This window comes from Rhinichthys klamathensis, unplaced genomic scaffold, assembly GCF_029890125.1.
Source record: "Rhinichthys klamathensis goyatoka isolate OS25496 unplaced genomic scaffold, OSU_Roscu_1.1 h1tg000042l_1, whole genome shotgun sequence".
Lineage (NCBI taxonomy): Eukaryota > Metazoa > Chordata > Actinopteri > Cypriniformes > Leuciscidae > Rhinichthys > Rhinichthys klamathensis.
Window position 1 is genome coordinate 2410477 of NW_026606589.1, and position 15042 is coordinate 2425518.

Genomic DNA, 15042 nt, shown 5'->3' on the forward strand with positions numbered 1-15042 from the left:
TAAAAGCTCCAGCGTAAGTGTATGTATATGTACATATATTGTATACAGTACATATATTTATGTTCATATATACTGTATATCCCCACAATATGATGCCACATCCTTCACCAGGACACATTCAACACACATGATGATGTAGCGTCTGGACCAATCAGACACACACAAATTATTCATTATATTTAATGTACAATCCGGCAAACCCACTCTCCTAACAAACTGTGTTAAATTGGTCATATAATTGTACATGCACTTTTTCAAGGTGATTGTACTGAAATGTGTCTTGGCAGTGCCTGTACACAACCATCATATAATGATAAAAATCCATCCAGTGTTTTTGTTTTAATCTCCTTAAATGTTTTCCCCTGCCTCAAATTGAGCCGTTCGATTTTGTGACTCACTAAATCGGACGCCCCTCCCACGATTGTTGATTGACAGCAGCGTGTCAACACATCCCCGCCCTGAGCGAGCTGTCATCATAGTTCGTCATTGTTGATACGCTGCTGTCAATCAACAATCGTGGGAAGGGCGTCCGATTTAGTGACGTCACAAAATCGAACGGCCCTCCCACGATTGTTGATTGACAGCAGCGTTTCAACAGATCCCCGCCCTGAGCGAGCTGTCATCATAGTTCGTCATTGTTGATACGCTGGAGCAGAATGGCGTCCAAGCGATTGTGGTGTTCTGTTCTTGGGTGTAATAACGAACACAGAGTCATTTTTATGTTCCTAAATCCGAACCGCCGAAGACACAGTGGGTGAGTTTTGTTTTCGAAGAGAATATTCCCCACAAGCAACGTCAATGCTTTCATGTTTGCGCGATTCATTTCTCACCAGACTGCTTTATAAACGAGGGTCAGTATAAAGCTGGTTTTGCTAAGAAGTTGCTCCTGAAAAAAGAATCGGTACCAACTATTCGTGTTCCTGCTGCACCTCCAGAAGAAGTGAGTGTAAAGTTTTATTAATCTTTATATTAATCTTTGCAAATCGGGAAAAAAAGTTATTCATGACCATTAACTGTAACATCAATCTGTCAATGACCTAACCTATAGATCAGTAAACACATAGTGTTCGTATCTCACTACTCTACCCTGCCAGTACATACAAAGATAGATCAAAGTGACATTACGTTAACCAACCATTCAGTAACGTCCTGTTCGAGCCTTAATTGTCGAACTTCCTTGCGGCCGTCATCTTGTTCCAGGTGCGACTCTGGTTCAAACTGATACGATTGCACAGATGTGTACTCAGAGTTCTATGTGGAAACCATCCCTCGAAAACTGCAACTAACATCCCAATTGAAGCGAACACACAGGCTGGTGTCTGGTTACAGGACACATGAAGACTGATAAAACTGTTTATGACCAGAAGGAATTTACAGAGTTGTGACTCTCACTTAATTCTCGTTGAAAATGACAAATAAACCCTTTTAATACTATTTTCTGGCCTAACCACTTGAGAAATGTATAAAAATGTATCCAATTTTCCCACCTCATGATTTCCCTTGGGTTTGGACTATATATTAATTCAAACTCTTTTGGATTAATGTTTCAGAATTGCAAACTAGGTTAACAAAAATCACGTTTAGCATGTTTGGGATCTATGACCTCCAATTTTTGATCCTTATTTGTTAATTTAATGCTAACTCAGTGACAATCAAATTACATATGCAAATGCCCCGGAAATGACAAAGGATCGTAAAGTTCCCCTCCAAAGGAACAACTTATTGACTCGCCCACCTCCAGAGGGTGTGACACTTTAACCGCCAGGGGGTCATTGTACCTAAAACCGCCAGCAGGTAAAATTTACCCACACTGTAAAAAAAATCCTAATTTCACAGAAAATAACTGTGATTTTTTGACGATCATTTTCTTTCATTTTAAATTGTACTCAAAACACTGTAAAATTACAAATAATATCTGTAAAATAAAATTGCAACTGTTATTTTAGGTATTGTGACATTAATGACAAATTCCAGTCATTCACACTTTTTATACAGAAAATTGATTGTATTTTTCCTACTGTATTTTTTCTGTTTTCTTATATTACATAAAAATGTATGTAACATTACAAATATAATCTGTAATTAAACAGTAACAAAACAGTTAAATGATAAAACGGTTAAATGACTGGCAGCCCAAAAAAACTGTAACATTAAAGTAAAACATCATAAATTAAATAAACTGAAAAACACTGTTATTTACAGGTATTTCCTGCATTATTATGATCAAATACCTTCATTGTAAAAAAAAATCGTTAAAAAAGGGTCAAATGACTGGCAGCTATGGCTGCCAAACAAAAAACATAAAATTAAAGTAAAATATTCTAATTTAAATAAACCGAAAAAACACTGTTATTTACAGGTATTTCCTGCATTATTATGATCAAATACCTTCATTGTAAAAAGAAATCGTAAAAAAGGGTCAAATGACTGGCTGCCAAACAAAAACCATAAAATTAAAGTAAAATATGCTAATTTAAATAAAGTGCAAAAAAACTTTAACAGAAATTTGATGTCACCATGATTGAGATCAGTGTTTGCTTTAGTTGGGCTCTTGACCCTTGAGTTTTTAACATTAGTTTTTCTCTGGGTGCTTTAACTGTGTTTTTGATACACATTTGTTATAGCAATAAATGCAGGAGAAAATATCTGATGATGTTGGTCATTTATTGATGATGTAATAGTCATCATATAGTGACCTGATTCACTGACATGACAGTGAAATTTCTGAATATGTTAGTTGAGAATACATTATATATAGATTGACTTTAGTTTAAAACAAAGTCTATTATTAATGTCATAATTTTTCCCTTGAAATATTGAAACATCAGTATTATAACAATCTGAAATTAAAAAAAAAAAATTATTATAAAGAAAATGTTTTTAGCTGAATTATTTTTTTAGGAGTATAGAGACATCAATAATCAACATATGAATCTCAACAATGGTGACAATCAACAAAGCCTTTATGTGACTTTTATAGTAGTTCAGAGTTGATCACCATTGTTGTGATTCATACGCTGATTATTGATGTATGTGTGAGTCTGTATGATCCTGTCAAAACATTTTCTGTATAATGACTTCATAAAATCTTAGTATCACAGCACTGCATGATCTTCTATAGCAGTATTGGCATGCAAAATTAACAATTAATATTTAACAACTTAGTCAGATATTACACTTCAGGTGGTATCAATAATCCATGCAACTACATGATGACTATTATCATTAATAAGTGACCAAGATCTTCTGATCTGAGTTTCTCTTGGATTCCTACCATAACAAATATGTATCAGAGACAAATAGTTAAAGCAGCCAGAGAAAAAGTAATGTTAAAACTAAAGGGTCAAGAGCCCAACTAAAGCAAACACTGATCTCCATCATGGTGACTTTATTAACTTTATTATTTTCAATAAAACATCAACTTCTAAACCTCTGTTAATTCTCAATAAGAATGTTAGTATGAGAGAAATAAAGTCTGGATTGTAATAAGTGAGGATGCAGAGATCTTGAGAGATCTGTTAGTGTTTAATGTTCTGTTGGGATGTAAATTGTTTCTGTATGGTGTGTTTTGTGTGTCACCATTGTGTTGAAGAGTAGAGCCTGTGCTTCAGTCCAGGATGAGCAGAATAACACTGATGAAATGCTGCATGTTGCTTTATTTAACTGTCAGTAACTGTGTAGTTGCTGATGCAGTGGCGTATATTCACAGTAAATCATGCATGTAGTTATCTACATGTTTTTTAGTAAAAAATTCAGGAAATTTGTGAAATAACTGTGTTTCTGTTAAAAAGCTTAATGAAGATTTCTGCTTTTGCACTTATTTAAATTTGGATATTTTACATTAATTTTATGTTTTTTGAATGGCAGCCATTGCTGACAGTCATTGTCTTTTTTATGGGATTGTTTTTACAGTTAGGGGGCCCTATCTTGCACCCGGCGCAAATTACTTTGTACACTGACGCATGTATCATTCCTATTTTGCACCCGCGCAAAGTGGGCTTTTCCCTCCACAGACGCACGTCGGTAAACTAGGAAATGAACTTGCGCTCCCTGGGCGGGTCGGCGCAAAAAGGATGCGTGTTTCGGCGCAAACATTCCCTAGTGCTATTTTGCAGTTCCAGAAAACAATTCCGCCACTGACCAGAAAAAACCTAGTCTAAAGTCAGTGGCGCGTTGCGCGTTGTTCATAATGCTATTTTAAGCGCGCATGCTTGGCCATAATGTAGCGGGTTCACAACGCGCATACACTGTGATTCTCTCATCAACACAGATGCAGCAGTTTTTATTTTTGCAAATCATACATTATAACAAGGAAAATATTAACACATGAGGGAAATCATTGTGGTGTCCATGAAGATGTAAAAAAAATAGTTTTTTTCCTGCCATGCCTGTTTAACCGACGCTGATTTGGGTGGGTTTCTCCCATCCCCATACAACGTCACTTCTCTGTCTTTCACTGCACTGACAAGAACGACGGTCTCCTCGGCTGTGAACCGCTCCTGGCGCGCGCTTGGTCAATCCGCCGTTATAATAGCAATCCGCCATGCAACATGCGCACCTGCTCTTAAAGGGTATGTTGAATGACGCTCTGATTGGTTTATTTCACGTTACGCCCAAACCACACCTATGAATAATGAAGCTATTTCAGACCAACCCCTTTTAAACTTGCGTTGGGCGCAAGAGTCATTTATCCCGCCGGTAAAATAGCAACAGCGCCCAAGACCCGCCCACAAAGTTACTTGCGCTACGCGCTTGATACTTGCGTTTCAGATCGTTAAAATAGGGCCCAGGGTGTTTGATCGTAATAATCCAGATAATAGCTGTAAAATAACAGTGTTTTTCTGTAAAACATTTAAGAAAAATATCTGTAAAAGTTTTTTGCACTTAATTTAAATTAGGATATTTTACTTTATTTTTACGTTTTTTGTTTGGCAGCCGTAGCTGCCAGTCATTTGACCCTTTTTTTACGATTTTATTTTTTACAGTGCATGCACGACTACTGTTTTGATATGGCTAAAAAACGTATTTATGTATTCACTGTATTATGCCACTGTCTTCACAAAGTAATGTCTAGAGTCATGAAATTATTATTTTTTGTCATCAACTATCTTTTTGTCACTTTTCTTAACGGTGAATATAGGCCAAACCAGCCTGCAATGACAACAAGAATTAGAAGGAAATAAATACATATTAATATAAATATATATAAATACATTTGGGTGGTGTAATATTATCCATTGTGACTAAAACGGATTACCGCTATCTCAGTGGGTAAAAGGCGTTGCCTAGTCACATAGAACGTTAAAACATAAGTGGGCCGGAAATAAAGGCATTATATAAGTAAACTTGACCTGCTGGCACTTATAGGTATAAATGCCCCGTTTTTGATCTGGTTTTATCTAAATAATTTTTAACAACAGGGGACTGTAAAAAAACAACAAATTTTAGTAAAAGTAAATCACTGGGAGACTTGGATATTTTATTGAAAATCTGTTACATTTTAAAAACAGCCATGGGTAAATTTTACCCATTGGCAGTTCTAGGGTTAAAATATCACTGATCACAAGATCACCCAGGTTTTTCCTCAAATTCTGACGTGAAGATGATGCTGTGCTAGAAATCTTCTATGGACCCCTAAGTTTTTGCCAGGCTGCGGCGTTGTCTTTCCATTCACCAAAAATCCTCTGACTCTAACTGGTTTCGTCTAAATAAAAACTACATTTAAAAAAAATTCATTTTGGTGCATCAATAATGAAAATGATTTGTAAAAGGCATCATTTTATAACTTGACTTTTGTCAACATAAAAAAAAAAAAAAATAGCTCATCAAAAATATACATAAATTTAAAAAGGATGATTGTGCCTTTATTTCTTTTTTTGTTTTTTTTTTGTTGTTATAACAAGAATATATTTGTTGTTCAAAACTTATGTATAGGCTATATTTATTCACTATAAGTTATTTAGATAATGATTATTTATTATTTACAGCAACAAACATGTTTACATTTTTTGATTGTAATGTGGCTGGTTTAACGAAATCCAAGTGCAGCAGACAAATTTATTTAAACAAACCCAACAAAAGTAAATCCAGGCAGAAAACAGGATTTTCCAGAATCCAGACACAGGTAGAAATAGAACTAAAACAAATGCATACATAACATCCATTAAAGGAGCTGTATGTAAGAAATTTATTTCAATTAATCATGAAATGGCCCTGATATGTCACTAGACATTAAGAAATCATGTACATTTCAAATACTTATATCACTGACAACAGTAGTCTGGCCAGGATATTGTCATTTAAAAAGTGCAGTTGCAGCCCTCAACTTATGTTGATGTTGTCATGTTGTGTTTTGGTCTGATGCTCCACCCTCCACCTATCTACCAATCACGAAGTCAGTAGTGTTGCGGCATCCGGGTTGCCAGCTCTGCTCTAGTTACCACAGCTGCAGCTCGTCACGTTCCTGCTGGATCCTGCACCCGATCTGGCAACCTCGAGGCAGGGAGGAGGGGGAGGGGATACACCACTCTACAGTAATTTGACAGTGATTGCAGTACTAGTTTTGGCCACAATCTTACATACAGCTCCTTTAAGGTTAAGGACAACAGCAGACAAAGGCTCCATCTGAAATCGCATACTTCCCTATATAGTAGGCGCAAAACAGCATGTGACAAATTAAGTATGTCCAAATTCACAGTACTCATAAAAGAGTAGAAAAAAGTACTCGGATGTCCTATTCATACTTTGCACGTGACGTCACAAGTACTGGCTGGCGGGCAAGAACGTCGTTCTCTAGCAACGAAACCCAGTAAACTAATCAAGGATCTTGCCAGGTCGTCGCCAGTTTTAATATACAAAAGTTGGTGTTTTGAGGTGTAAACGACATGCCAGATAGTTGTTGTGCGATTGGATGCACTATGTCAATCGTGTAATCTTAACATAAATGTGCTATACACATTCACCAGTAGGTGGCGAGAACGCGTACATCTGTACGTGATTTCATTTGATATGATATGAGAAGATGAATACATGGAGAATGAATGACATGTTACTGTTGTACTGCGTCTACTTATTACTTACTTACAGTTCTCTTACGAGAGTATCTCTCGTGCTGCGTAATAGCTTACGCTAGGGGAAAACCTCTTTTCCACGAGATATTGAAGCCAAAAATTATCCTTAATTTTTTATTAATGTAAAATGCTTTGCAGCAGCAAGCAGACACAGGCGAGACAGCTCGCGCGCCTATTGGCTGCTCTTGCGGCAAATGCAGCAGCCTATCGAGAGAGACTCTGCGTGACGTAATGACCAATGGGGGCAATTCGCGCCCATATCGTCACTTCCCGCCAGAAAGGGCGTGGTCTCACTCTATAAATATGCTCGTTAGGCTGGTACAAGCTGATTTTCATCTCTTCAGCGAAGCACACGCATCGCTGGATCCGGAGTGAGAAGCCGTGCCGTCGAAGCAAGCTTTTCAGCGGGACGAGCTCTGGAGTCGCTGGCATCGCCGCCTTCAACTGCCGTACCTGTTGCGCTTTCCGGCGTTCTATATCCTTTTTATCACTTTGTATCCTTACTCTGCTGAGAGTGTTAGCTCGCTTACTTGACGCGACTCACACTTCTCATCACAAAAGAGCTGCGTCTTTTTAAAGATGCCATCCTGTGGCTCGTGCCGCGCCCCACTCAGCGACGGGGACCGTCATGTCATCTGTGTGTCCTGCCTGGGTGAGGATCACGCGGCTATCGCGCTCGCTGACGGCGGATGCCCTCATTGCAAGATTTTGCCTATGGTGACTCTGAGGACTCGCCTGGCATCATTCTCCGAGCCTTCACCACAGCCTGCCCAGCGCGCTCCCGAGCTCTCTCCAGCCCACCAAAGCTCGCCGGTTCGCCCGCCAGCTTCGCCGGCTTCGCTCGAGTCGCTCACTGACGGACAACGACCGCCGCCTGCCGCCGCGTCTGTCCACGAGTTCGACGAACCCACCGAGGCGTGTTCTCTTCTGGCATCTGATAGCGAGGATTGGGCGAGCTCCGTGGACCTCCCCTCCGCTAGCGTTTCCCGCCAAACCACTGGTAAGAGAGCCGGCATTGAGACTGAGCTGATGCGTCTGCTCTCTCAGGCCGTGGAAAGCATCGGCCTCGACTGGGAGGCGCCCGCGCAACCGCCGCGCAACAGACTGGACGGACGCTTTCTCGGAAAAGACGAGGCTCCGTCAAAGTCAAGGCCCGCGCCCTTCCTCCCGGAACTACACGAGGAAGTGACTAAGTCGTGGAACGCCCCCTTCTCCGCCAGGCTGCGTACCTCTGCCTCTGCTGCATTCTCCTCGGTGGATGGCGCGAAGGACAGAGGGTACCTCTCCGTTCCCCCTGTGGAACCAGCTGTAGCGTCTCATCTCTGCCCGCCCTCCGCTGGACGGCGCGCTCACACGACGCTCCCATCTAAAGCCTGCCGAGTGACGTCAGCCATGCACGGACGCGCTTACACCGCCGCCGGGCAAGCAGTTACAGCGCTGCACACTATGGCTATCCTGCAGATCTTCCAGGCCGACCTTCTCCTTAAACTGGACGAGGAAGGACCCGAAGCGATCTGCGTGGCGGACCTGAGAAGCGCTACAGACCTCGCTCTTCGCGCTGGTAAAGCCGCTGCACAGGCCATAGGACGGAATATGGCCTCTCTCACCGTGGCTGAGAGACACTTATGGCTGACGCTGTCCGAGATGACGGAAGCCGAGCGCTCTGTGTTCCTCGACGCGCCCATTTCACCAGCGGGCCTCTTCGGATCTGCCGTCAAAGATTTCGCGGACAGATTCATGGAGGTGCAGAAGACTTCGCAGGCTATGAAGCACTTCCTTCCGAAGCGCTCGAGCTCTGCTGCAGGCCGCTCAAAACAGCCGTCTGCTCGCAGCTCTCAGCCGCAACCTGCACCGCCCGCCGCCGCCGCTTCACAGCGCCGCCACGCCCGAGACCAAAGACCGCGCTCTCGCTCTGCTGGACGCCGCCCCCCTCAGCGCGGGCCCCGGCCGAGGATTGAGATCAAGCCCGAGGCCTCAAAGTCTTCCTAGCCATTCTAGGAAAGCGACGGTGTTCAGATCCCGCTGCGGCCGGATTTCCACCAAAACTTCTCGCTCGGTCAGTTCCAAGCATCGCGACTGTCCCAGTGTATTTCGCAGTGAGCCAGCCGGTGTCTCAGCCCGTTTGCCGGCGCACAAAAGCCATTTTTACGGCTACCCAGATAAATCCAATAAAGAGTGCATTTTCTGGTGTTCCGGCCACGGCCGATGGTGTTATGAGTGTTGTAAGAATGCCCACGCCCCAGTGCCCATTCCCACACCCAGACACGGCCCGCCACGGTGCAGGGCTAGCACAAATAAAATCGACTCAGGTCGATTGTGCAAACAATGTAGTGAACGCGCCCATGTCACAATGCCCGCTTACACTGCACGCTGCGTGTCCCTTGGTTTCTGTAAAAACGAAACCAACACACATTCAGTCGGCTCTAACCGACAGTGTTTTCAGTGTAGTAAATGTGCCCGCAGTCCCGCGCCCACATTTTCTCACAGACACGCCGAATCCTACGGGATCGGCCCCGGTCACTTTTTCTGCACAATCTGCCATAGAAAAGCTGAGCGCGGCCAGGCTGCCCGCTGTTATCAGCGCGCCCCCCGCCTCGAATGCTGTAAACACGGTGTTGTGTTCCCAGTATACCAGGGCTCTCGAGCTGCCGTTTTGCCGCGGCCAGAGCCCGGATTTCATTCTGCCTCTAGCTATTCACGCAGATGCGTGGTCAAAGCTTCCCGGGGTATCAGAATGGGTGCTGAACACTATAAAGAGAGGCTATTCGCTACAATTCGCTCGACACCCTCGCAGTTATACGGCGCGTGTCGAAACTACGGTGAAAAACGAAGTGTGTATTTGTATTTCCAAATACAAATAGCGTCCCATCACAGGCGATTCTTGAGATTCGCTTTCGAGGGCCAGGCATATCAATACACAGTCCTGCCGTTCGGCCTGTCCCTAGCACCTCGTACATTCACGAAGTGCATGGACGCGGCGCTCGCACCCCTGAGACTTCAGGGCATGCGAGTCCTGAACTACTTGGACGATTGGCTGATTCTAGCTCGATCACGATCGGAGCTCATAGAACACAGGGCCGCATTACTCGAGCACCTCGAGGAGCTGGGCCTCAGTCAATTGGGCGAAAAGCTCACTGTCTCCCAGTCAGAAAATGTCCTTTCTGGGAACAGTGTTAGACTCGCTATCCATGACGGCACGCCTGTCACCAGAGCGCGGACTAAATATTCAGCGCGTCGCGAAATCCTTCCGCCACGGCTCGATAGTTCCGCTCAAAAGGTTTCAGAAAATGCTGGGGCTGATGGCCTCAGCAGCCTCTGTACTCCAGTTGGGCTTGCTTCGCATGCGCCCACTGCAGATGTGGCTGAAAGCGCGGGTTCCACCCAGGGCATGGACAGCGGGTCTGTTTCGCCTCAGGGGCGACCTACAGTGTGTTTCAGCTCTGGAACCTTGGAAAATAACCGACTGGTATCAGTCAGGTGTGAGTCTGGGGACCGCTTCGAGTGTGAAGGTGGTGTCTACGGACGCCTCCACCTCGGGGTGGGGAGCGCTGCTTGAGGGCAGACCGCTAGCTGGCCTGTGGTCAGAACGGGAAAAGCTCCTTCACATAAACTGCTTGGAGATGATAGCAGTCGACAAAGCGCTACGGCGTTTTTGTCCCCAGGTAACAGGCCACCACGTCTTGGTCCGGTCGGACAACATGTCAGTGGTGGCATACATAAATCGCCAGGGCGGCGTCAGGTCACGAAACCTTCACAGGCTGACGGAACGCCTCCTGGTCTGGGCTCAGCACAACCTGCTCTCACTGAGAGCAGCGCACGTGCCTGGTCACCTGAATGTGGGACCAGACAGACTGTCCAGGAACAATGTTCCAGCAGGGGAGTGGTCGCTGCACCCGCAGACGGTCCAGCTGCTGTGGAAAACGTTCGGCAGAGCACAGGTGGACCTATTCGCGTCCCACGAAAATGCTCATTGCCCGAAGTTTTTCTCGAAAAGCAAGGACGCGCTGGCTCATGTTTGACCCCGCTGCCCCCTATATGCTTTTCCTCCTGTCTCGCTCCTGCCTCAAGTGTTGGAACGAATCAGGGAAAACGGATGCCCAGTGCTGCTCGTAGCTCCGCTCTGGACAAACCAGACGTGGTTCCCTGCCCTGATGCAGCTGACCAGCACTGCCCCATGGCCTGTACCATTGAGGAGAGACCTCCTCTCTCAGGCGGAGGGCTCGATTTGGCATCCTCGCCCGGAGCTGTGGTCCCTGCACGCATGGGCCATCAACGGGTACCCGCTAGCCTCCCAGAAGGAGTGTTAAACACGATCGCGCAGGCTAGAGCTCCGTCTACCAGGCGGCTCTACTCCTCGAAATGGTCTGTTTTCTCTGCATGGTGTCAAGCCCAGAGCTTTTCACCTGTGGACTGCGGGGTTTCGGAAGTGCTTTCCTTCCTTCAAGAGCTACTGGATAAGGGCAGGACCCCATCCACGCTCAAAGTATATGTGGCGGCCATAGCAACGTTTGCAAAACCGGTGTCTGGCCAGTCGCTGGGGAAGAACGACTTAGTCGTGCGTTTCCTTAGGGGAGCTCGGAGGCTAAACCCTCCCAGGCCCCCTTCAGTCCCGACGTGGGACCTTTCCACGGTCCTGGAGGCCATGAAAGGCGCCACGTTCGAGCCAATCCAGCTGGTGGACATGAAACACCTGTCGTTCAAAACAGTGTTTCTCATGGCTCTCGCTTCAGTGAAGCGCATAGGGGACTTGCAGGCGCTTTCAGTAAGCGCGTCATGTATGGAGTTTGGGCCTAATGACTCGAAGGTCATTCTCAAACCTAAGCACGGGTATGTGCCGAAATCCCTCAATACACCGTTTAGGGCCCAGGTAATTTCCCTGTCCGCCCTTCCGGTTCTCAATGAGGAGGAGGACGCGAGTCTCCTTTGCCTCGTCAGGGCATTAAGAGCTTATGTGTCGCGCTCGTCTGTTTTCAGACAGACTGAGCAGCTTTTCGTTTTGTTTGGCGGGCGCTCCAAGGGACTTGCCGCCTCAAAACAGAGCCTATCCAGATGGATAGTGGATGCCATTGCGCTCGCTTACACTGCAAAGGGCCTGCAGTGCCCCTTGGGTGTCAGAGCGCACTCCACGAGAGGCGTGGCCTCTTCGTGGGCATGGTCTAGCGGGGTTACCCTGCAAGATATCTGTACGGCCGCGGGCTGGGCCTCGCCGTCTACATTTATAAAATACTATAACCTGGAGGTACCCGCCTTACAAGCTAAGCTTTTGGCGGTCTAGAATTCAGTGCTATCTGCCCTGCTGTGCGGCCCAGATGCTGAGTTTACTGCAGCCCCATGAGTGTTGACACACGTATGGCCACTCAGATCAGGCTGAAAGCTTTCACCCTGGCTGCGCGTTTAATTGTCATATGATAGCCCCGCTGGGTGCTATTTTATAAGGAATGACGCTTCCAGCCTCTCTTCCTCCACTCTATGTGAGTTTATGGTGATTATGCACTATATGAGCCCTGGGCTTCGGACCCTGGGACTTTGGTGTTGGATCCCTGTACGCACGGCGTGTTGCATTGTGTTCCCCTAGCGTAAGTTATCGTACGAAACCAGAGTGCAGCGAGGACACTGACACCCGAGGAGTGATGCCAGTATCTCGGGAACTAGAAACAGGAAGTGTTCACTTACCTGCTGGGAGTCCTGAGATGAGATCAGTGCCTGCACCTAGAGAGGAGAGGAGGGAGTGTGTTAGTCCAGAAGTGCCTTGTCCTGCCATGCGTAGAACACAAAGGAAAACTGCAGGAGTGCATAGGAACCTGAACCGTTTGCCCAAGTCAGCGTGTAATGCAATGGCTGTTAATCTTGAGAGGCTCGCCCAGATGCCAGCGGGATGGTCCGTCACGCCACAGGAGAGTTGCCAAGAGGGCGAGAGGATTAAGATGTTCAGGGTTGGTAGTCACCGGGGACGTCGACTATCAGCAGGGGAGAGTGTAACCGGGTCAAAAGTCACTAAAGTTAATTACTGAACTGTTTAACAGAGTCCTGTTTAAGTGAACTGCATATGTGAAGTGTTTTAGTGCTTTTCTCAGTTATGGACGTGATGTTACGCTGGCCCTTTAAGGAACGTCACTTCTGAAAGTGTCGCGAGAACTGAGTGTGAGCAGCGCGCTTTCCCAACGTGGTCGTGGAAGCTCTTCATGCGGACGCTGTGCTGAGTTAAAGGTGACAAAAAGTCAGTGATATAGTGATATAGTGAGAAATAAGGACTTTTAAGAGTGTGTAAAGTGTTCTTACGTGCTTTGCGAGACCGGATGGTCGTGTATTGCGTCAATTGATGGTGATTTCTGTCGAGAATCATCTCGGTGTGGGGAAATTCCAACAACACAATTCATGAGAAGCGTGAGTGATACAAACATTATCATTACCGTGAAATGGAAATGGACTTCTGTCTAATAAATTAGAGGGGAGAAGGGTGATCTGTGTAGGCCCTCCGTGTGTTACTGGGCCGAGAGTGAGACATCAGAGGGAAATTCAAGTGCGTCTTCCACTGTGAAGCTGTTTATGGGTCATTAAGTGGTGACAAAGAGTAAGTTTGAACTTTGTTCATTTCATGTGAATGTACAAGTGTTTGTGAAAATGTGAGACATTGAGTGTAAAAGTGTGTGATCGTTTTGAAAGGTTTATGCAAATACTGGAAGTGTGATTTCTAATATTCATTGTACTGTATTTTGCTTGTGACAAAGCAGCTTTCCTGGTAATATGTGATGACAAATGCTATAACCGCTTGTGTATGTGTTTTCTAGAGAGAAAGGCTGCTACTGTTGTCTATGTTAGTCAGACTGAGTTTGTGAAGGGTTCATTTGATGTTGTGACGGAAAACAAGAGACAGTGAGACTCATTTTGATGTGAAAAGCCAACTTTATTGTTTTAGTTCAATTTACACAATCCTGTCTAATTTAAGTTCCTGAAATCCTGCTTAATTAATGCTGCGCCGTTCAAAACGCAGTCTGGAATAAAAACCCCTTCATAATTCTAGCTCTGTGTCCGGTGTCGTCACTATCTTCCACACCGGGCCACATATATATATATATTCCCAATCATGGTATCAAACTGCACCTGATGTCGAACACACCTTATGCCTCCTGGAGTGCGTCATGGTCGAAAGCCCGCCCCTTTCTTTTGTTGCTACAGTCTACGGAGGTGTGTAACTTATGCCGAGTTCAGACTGCACGATTTTAGCCCTGATTTTGGCTCGCCGACAGGTTTTGAGAAATCGCCGACAAATGCCCGAAATCACAGGCAAATCGGTGCTCGTTCACGCGAGTGACAATCACGCAGTGTGAATGAGCAAAGACGTGATCTGAGAGAATCACCGACGAGTCGCCGACGCCCGTGAGATATTTGGCATGCTAAATATCTGGACCTGTCGGCGATTCAAAATCCTGCTGTGTGAAAAGTGTTATGACTGAAAACTACATCGGCGATGACCGACAGCCAATGAGAGAGCAAGATACAGGACAGCAGGATGTTCGGGGAGGAGTTATAGACCAGAATATCAGTATTTTAATAGATAGCCCTTTACAATTATATCAAACAGAAACAAAGCACAAACATTTGCATGACCAGCAGCAACAGCAGGACATTTGCTAAATTATTTATTTACCCCCAACTCTCTTTGCACAGTCCTTGCTCCCCTCGTCTTCCCAACCATTTCCTCCTGCATAAACTGTTTATTTTTCTCATTTTCGCTACAAATCAGCGCACATACAATTTGGATCGCAATCTTCTTGTAGGCTATCATTTTTAATAACAAATTAAGTGTCGCGCGAGAACTCCGGTCTCACGCACGCGTGATCTTCCATTATTTCCCTATCACTTCTCGTGTTTGTTTGGTTGTGAAACGTAGTTTGCGGACCAGGCAGAAGTTGTCGGCGATTCTTTCTTTTGTAAAGTCATGCAGTGTGAAACCTCCTGTCGCCGATCCATC

General features: G+C 45.2%; 1 long non-coding RNA gene across 1 annotated transcript; it reads left to right on the forward strand.

The window, feature by feature from the left end:
- The first annotated feature begins 12665 nt into the window (after positions 1-12665).
- Positions 12666-14090, forward strand: LOC130082249 (uncharacterized). Its single transcript, XR_008806750.1, has 3 exons — positions 12666-13454; positions 13517-13641; positions 13859-14090. It is a non-coding gene; the product is annotated as an uncharacterized LOC130082249 (long non-coding RNA).
- Positions 14091-15042: the final 952 nt, after the last annotated feature.